The sequence below is a fragment of the Strix aluco genome, chromosome 12 (assembly GCF_031877795.1).
Source record: "Strix aluco isolate bStrAlu1 chromosome 12, bStrAlu1.hap1, whole genome shotgun sequence".
NCBI lineage: Eukaryota > Metazoa > Chordata > Aves > Strigiformes > Strigidae > Strix > Strix aluco.
This window is the reverse complement of record NC_133942.1, coordinates 3,342,794-3,349,273: the sequence shown is the minus strand read 5'-3', so window position 1 is coordinate 3,349,273 and position 6,480 is coordinate 3,342,794. Positions and strand designations below refer to the sequence as shown.

The following is a 6,480-nucleotide window of genomic DNA, read 5'->3' as shown; positions in this document are numbered from 1 at the left end:
CTTCGGCCACAACAACCCCCAGCAGCGCTACAGGCTTAGGGAGGAGTGGCTGGAGAGCTGCCAGTCAGAGAGAGACATGGGGGTGTTGATTGATAGCCAGCTGGAGGGGCCTTTGGGGCGATTTGCCCCAAAGTCGTTGCCCCCCTCCACAGACCCCCTGGGGACACCCCGGTGCCACTCAGAACCCCCCTGATGACTCCAGAGACCCCCAAAGATGCCCCCAAGACCCTCTGGAGATGCTCCAAAGTCATTTACCACACCCCCAGAACCTGGGGACACCCCACTGCCTCTCAGAGAACCCCAAACACCCTCAAATCCCTAAAGATGCCCCAAAGACCCCAGACCCCCCCCTAGACACCCTGGAGACGCCCAAGCAGCACCTCCAGCCCTCAGCGCCCCTGCAGCGCCCCCCTGAGACCCCATAACCCCAGAGACCCCATAACCCCCAAAGATGCCCCCAAAACCCCATGAGCCAGCAGTGTGCCCAGGCGGCCAAGAGGCCAATCGCATCCTGGCTTGTATCAGCAATAGCATGGCCAGAAGGGACAGGGAAGGGATCTACCCCTGTGCTTGGCACTGGTGAGGCCACACCTCGATTACTGTGTTCAGTTTTGGGCCCCTCACTACAGAAAGGCCATTGAATGACTTGGGCGTGTCCAGAGAAGGGCAACGAAGCTGGTGCAGGGACTGGAGCACAGGTCTGAGGTATGGCTTCTGTGAGAATATGCCAGAAGCTTCCCCCATTTCTGACAGAGCCAATGCCAGCTGGCTCCAAGACAAACCCACCGCTGGAAAAAGCTGGGCCAATCAGCAATGGTGGTAGCGCCTCTGTGATAACATATTTAAGAAGAGGTAAAAGCTGCTGCACAATAGTAGCTGGAAGAGAGGAGTGAGAATATGTGAGAAACAACTCTGCAGACACCAAGGTCAGTGAAGAAGGAGGGGGAGGATGTGCTCGAGGCATGGGAGCTGAGACTCCCCTGGAGCCCATGGTAAAGACCATGGTGAGGCAGGCTGTGCCCCTGCAGCCCAGGGAGGATAATGGTGGAGCAGATCTCCACCTGCAGCCTGGGAAGGACCCCATGCAAGAGCAGGTGGATGTGTCCAAAGGAGGCTGTGACCCCAGGGGAAGTCCACACTGGAGCTGGTTTTCTGGGCAGGACTTGCAACCCTGTGGAGGATCCACACTGGAGCAGTCTGTTCCTGAAGGAGTGCACCCCATGGAAAGGACCCACGTGGGAGCAGTTCATGAAGAAGTGCAGCCCATGGGAAGGACCCACACTGCATAAGTTCATGGTCCCCGTAGCTGGGACCCCATGCTGGAGCAGGGGAAGAAAGTGAGGAGGAAGGAGCAGCACAGGCAACGTGAGATGAACTGACCACAACCCCTACTCCATATCCCCTTTGCTGCTTGGGAGGAGGAGGCAGAGAAATCAGGAGCGAAGTTGAGCCCAGGAAGAAGGGAAGGGTGGCGGGAAGGTGTTTTAAGATTTGTTTTTATTTCTCATGATCCTACTCTGGTGTGATTGGTAGTAAATTACATTTATTTCCCCAGGTGGAGTCTGTTTTTCCCGTGGTCTTAAGTGGTGAACATGCTTCCTGTCCTTATCTTGACCCACAAACCTTTTGTTACATTTTCACTCCCCCTATCCAGTGGAGGAGGGGGAGTGACAGAGCAGCCTGGTGGGCACCTGGCAGCCAGCCAAGATCAACCCACCAGAGCAGCTGTAGTTTCAGGTGTAGGGAAGAGAAGCTGGTGGGGATGTGCTGCTTGGGATGTGTGGTAAAGGTCAGGTTTTTAAGCTCCACTCAAGAACCAACAAGAGTGGACCTCTTACTGCCCCCTTTTGTCTTCATTGAACTTGCCTATCTTGTAAATAGGAGAAGAATTCCCCATGCCTGCAGGCATTTCTGGAGGGAGGCAAGAACCAGCATGGTAGGCACAGGGGTGCCCAAATCCAGGCACCTGGAGTCCCACGGCTGCAGCGTGGGGCCAATTGCAGGCAGCCCAAAAGGAGACTGCAACACCCCGTAGTTGGCAGGATTCGAACCTGCACGGGGAAACCCCAATGGATTTCTAGTCCATCGCCTTGACCACTCGGCCACAACTACCTGCTGCAGCCCTCTCTGCCCTGCTGATCACATGCCCTGTGCACTGACACCCGGCTCCCTGGGAGATTCAGGGCAATGTTCCAGCTGAACATTTACAGCTGGGACCTGCACTGAGCATGACGTGCACCTGGTGCCAGACTTCCAGAGGCCTTGAGAGGCAGGAGCCCAGGGGCTACATCTGCAGCTCCCAGAGCCTTGTCCTCATCCGGCCATCAGTGACATGCTGCCCTGGGGGGATGGTTTCACTCCCCAGATGGCATCTCTGCTGCTTCCAGGGGAGAAGGGAAGACAGCTTCTTATCTGACGGGGACTCCAAGCCTGCTGAGAGCAGTAGGGTGGGGACATTGCTGCGGGGAAGACGGTGACCACCCAGGAGCACCACATGGAGACGCAGGATGGTGTCAACCCTTGATCAAAGACCTGCTGTGCACATTCTTGGTGTGTAGGGGGGACGGTTTGCGAGAGTGGGAGCGTTCTATGGAAAGCGCAAGGTAGAGCCTGGCTGAGGAAAAGTGTGGAGGGGCAAAGTGAGAATAAATGGGAGGTGTGGATGACTTGGAGGGAGACAGGAGACACCTTGTGTCAGTGGAATAGGTTTGTCTGGATGGTTTTGCCAGCTCTGGCAAGCACTGTGCAATGCCTGAGCATGGACCAAAATACCAAACGGCCTGCAAAACCGATCATTTCCATCACTAGATGAAAACAGCTCTGATTCCCTTTTGGCTCTGGAGGAGGAGAGTGGTGCTGAGTAGATGGTATGGAGGTGGTACATGTGGCAGGGCCTGTCTGCATGCAGGGCAAGGGTGGGAGGTGGTTGCAGTGGAGATGGCGACCATGAGGAGCGGCTTAAGGAATGGTGTGTGCAGGCGGCTGGAGGGAGGAGGCCGGCCAGTCTGTGAAGTGGAGGAGCAGGAGGCCGTCCAGGCTCTGATCTGGAGGAGCAGGAGGCAACGCTGCCCACAGGTGCGCTGGTAGAATAGTGCTGAGCACAGCTGCCTTCCAAGCAGTTGACCCGTCTTCGTGATTCCTGGCCAATGCTGGCAAACGGCTCTTCAGCCTGGCTCCAGGACGGGTGCCTTCACATCTTCTGCAGGCAGGCTCTTCTGCTCAGAAACCACGCAGCTTTCCCCTGGGGTTTCAAGCCACGGCCCTCGCCTCCCTGCAGCCTTGAGACCAGCTGAGACCAGTGCTTTCTGCCTGCTGGGAGGGCTCCAGGCTTGAGTCTTCACTGCAGTGCTGGTACGGGAGCCAGGAGAGAGGCTTTTTTGGCCTGGCACAGAGCTGGTCCTGCTGCTGCGGCTGCTGTGGCTGGTTGCACCTGGCGAGGAAAGCGTACTGCCGTGGCAGGGTGCAGATGAAGATCAATAATGCCTGAGTGGTGCTCAAGGGACAGACTGTGCTTCATGAGGCCGGGTATGCAATTTGGCTGTGTGGTGAGAGGAGGCCTATTCTTTGTGCGATGGCTCAAAGGCCTGTCCGTCTGAGCTGAAGTCACCCTGGAGACGCTGACCTACACTCTCCAGGCTCCGGCATCGCAGAGACACCCTGAAGTTTACTGGAACTGCGTGTAACAATGCTCCTGGAAACTAAGAACTGAGACACCCTCATTGCTCTAGCAGCTTACAGCCTGTGGGCCAAGGCAAACACAAGGCGCCTCTCATAACTGGATTCTCTACCGAACAGGGACAAAGCTTCTCAAGTCTCTCACTCCAGGGTTACTTAAAAGAAAAACAGCCATGCTCTTTGCTGTGCTGACAGTCAAAAGCCATCCTGGGCAGTGGGGTTGTATGTGGGGTTTGTGTTAGCACACGAGTTACAGACTCCCACTCTGTCATCAGCAGTCCTACGAGTAGGTGGAGTTAAGAATGGGAGGATCATGATTGTGCATGTCAGTTCGCTATGGAACCTAACCTCATCTGGCAGTCACAACTGGCCAGCCCAGCCCACCAAGAGCAGTCCCTAACTCTGGCACCCTGGTGGATCCCTGTCCTTTGAAGAAGGATGGAAGAAAGGGACCTTTCATCAGCAGGAGCATGGCCATGGCTTGCAGACGGGCTGGGTGTCCTCACCTCACCTGACAGGAGGGATCTGTGCCTAATTCTCACTGCACAGCAGGCCTCTTTTTTTCTCCTCTGCTTGTCCTTGTACTCTGAGCTCCTCGAGAAAGGGCTCATTCTCTTCTGCTTTGCTGAACTTCCTGCTGCTGGGGGGAGGGTGCCAGAGTTAGGGACTGCTCTTGGTTGTCTGGGATGGCCAGCAGGTAGAGCAGAATGGGAAAAGGCAAGTGCTTTGTGTGGAGCTTGTCCTTGGGAAACGGGCCATTCTCTGTGCCTCCCTGAACCCTGCAGATGTGTTTCTTGGTCTCTGTTCTGTGCCACTGCGTTTCTTCCTTCTCATTAAAGACTTTGTGCAGCAGAGCTGGAGACCCGTGATGGTTTGTTCTCATCCTTCCTCAATTGGCCACGACCTCTGCAAGGAAATGGTAGAACCTCCTCTCTCCCATGACACAAATCTCTCTCCATTCTTGGGGTACTGTTAGTTGTCAGTGGATCTCCTTGGGCCGATACCAGAGCAGCAAAAATAAACATGCAGGCAAAATAGAGACAGAAAGTTCTCCAGGAATTGGAGAGATCATGAAGCAATGGACAAGGTTGGAAATACAAGTAAAGCTACACACAGTAACCCTGTCTTAGTCTGAGAGTGGTCAAACATGGGAAACGTGTTGCCCAGGGACTATTGTATAGTCTCCATGTTTGGAGATGTCTAGTATCCAACTAGACAAGGCCCTGAATTGCCTCCTCTACTTGACTCTGCTTTGTGCCGGGCTTGGACTGCATCATCTCCAGCTCAGGTGTTGTGTGATTGGGTGAGGCTCTGCTGGATGCCCTCAGCCAGGAGCAGCCATCAAGCACAGTGGAGCAGAGGTGGGCTGGGGACCAGTGCTCAGGAAAGCTGCAGAGGTTTGGTGGTCAAAGGGTAGGAGAAGGGGCACTGATGTCAGTCCCAGGGCTGGGAGCACAAGAAAGGAAGGAAGATCAGAGTGCATTATAAAGAATTGACCCAACAGAAAGGCTGTTAAGCCTTTCTTAAGCTGTAAGCATGCTGAGGAAAAGCTTGAGGGAGCCAAAAGGTTGAGGTCCCACTGAGATTTGAACTCAGATCGCTGGATTCAGAGTCCAGAGTGCTCACCATTACACCATGGGACCTCTTGCACAGATGCTGCTATTCCCCTGAGCCCACCATCGCTGAGCCTTATACTCCTGGCTGAACCTGCCACTCTCTCCATCTCCCTGGCCATCACAAAGTACAGTCTCACAGGGCCTTTCAAGGGAGTGGCAGAGCTCTTTGTGCAAGCTTGGCATGCCCTCTCATACAAGACTCAGGCTGGTAACCTCTGAGAATCTTGATTTTGCCTATTTAGATCCAGTTATGAAGTTTCCAGTAGAACTTCTTCAAGCTTGCATCTCACAGGGTATTTTCATGGCCCAGCAATCGGTGGTTCAATCCTTGCATTTGCGGTCTCTGCTGCTGACTCTCTTCACCCCCATGGTGGACGGTCTGTCAATCTGCCTGTGTAACTTACTAGCTCTCCTGTTTCTCACCTTGTAGCTCATACTAAGCAGCCATTAACCAGATATCCTTACTCTTGGTTGCCGTCCTAACTGAGCTCCTGACCTTGCTGAACAAGGCAACCAAACGAGAGGGCAGGGGATGAGGTTCAGCAGAGGGAAGAGCTGGCAGGAAGAGGACCCATAGTAGCTTGTTAAGGATTGCACGAGCTGGACTGCCTTCCTCTGCTGGGACAGTCTTGGCTGATTTCAAACCCAGGTCCTTTCTTCCAGGACATGCTCTCCCCTTGTGCACCAAAGTGGCCTCTCCCTCAGTGAGAACATCATTTTCTCTCCTGAGGCTGCTCCAGACTCAGTACATTGCACTGTGAGCCTGAGGGAACTTTCCCTCATGCCCTGGGACCAGCACACTGTCTGCCCCGGAAGGGTCCATGCACACATCCGGGTAAAGCTGCACTGGTGCGATCCTCCTTCTGCCATGGTTTGAGTCTGTGTGTTGAGAGCAGGACCCTTCCTCCCAGCAGTCAGACAGGAGGAAAGACATGCGGGGACACTCTATCGGATCTCAGACTTAGCCTGGGACACTGAGGACACAACCTCCTGGTACCTTTGCACTGCCCAAAGCACTGGGCTGGCATCTGGTACTTCTGAACCCACAAGACAGACCACGCTGCCATGCCCAAGCCTAAGACATCAACTGGCAGGTTATATTCAGAGGGCGCATGAGAAACACCTAGTTGCTGGAGAAGGGTTAAATCTCTACAGAGTCACAACTCTGAAAGCATGTCCTGGAGAAGCA

At 54.4% G+C, this 6,480-nt stretch overlaps 2 non-coding genes across 2 annotated transcripts; both read right to left on the bottom strand.

The window, feature by feature from the left end:
* Positions 1–2,030: 2,030 nt before the first annotated feature.
* TRNAS-AGA (transfer RNA serine (anticodon AGA)) lies at positions 2,031–2,112 on the bottom strand. The gene has a single exon. It is a non-coding gene; the product is annotated as a tRNA-Ser (tRNA).
* A 3,134-nt stretch (positions 2,113–5,246) lies between these two features.
* TRNAQ-CUG (transfer RNA glutamine (anticodon CUG)) lies at positions 5,247–5,318 on the bottom strand. Its single transcript has one exon. It is a non-coding gene; the product is annotated as a tRNA-Gln (tRNA).
* Positions 5,319–6,480: the final 1,162 nt, after the last annotated feature.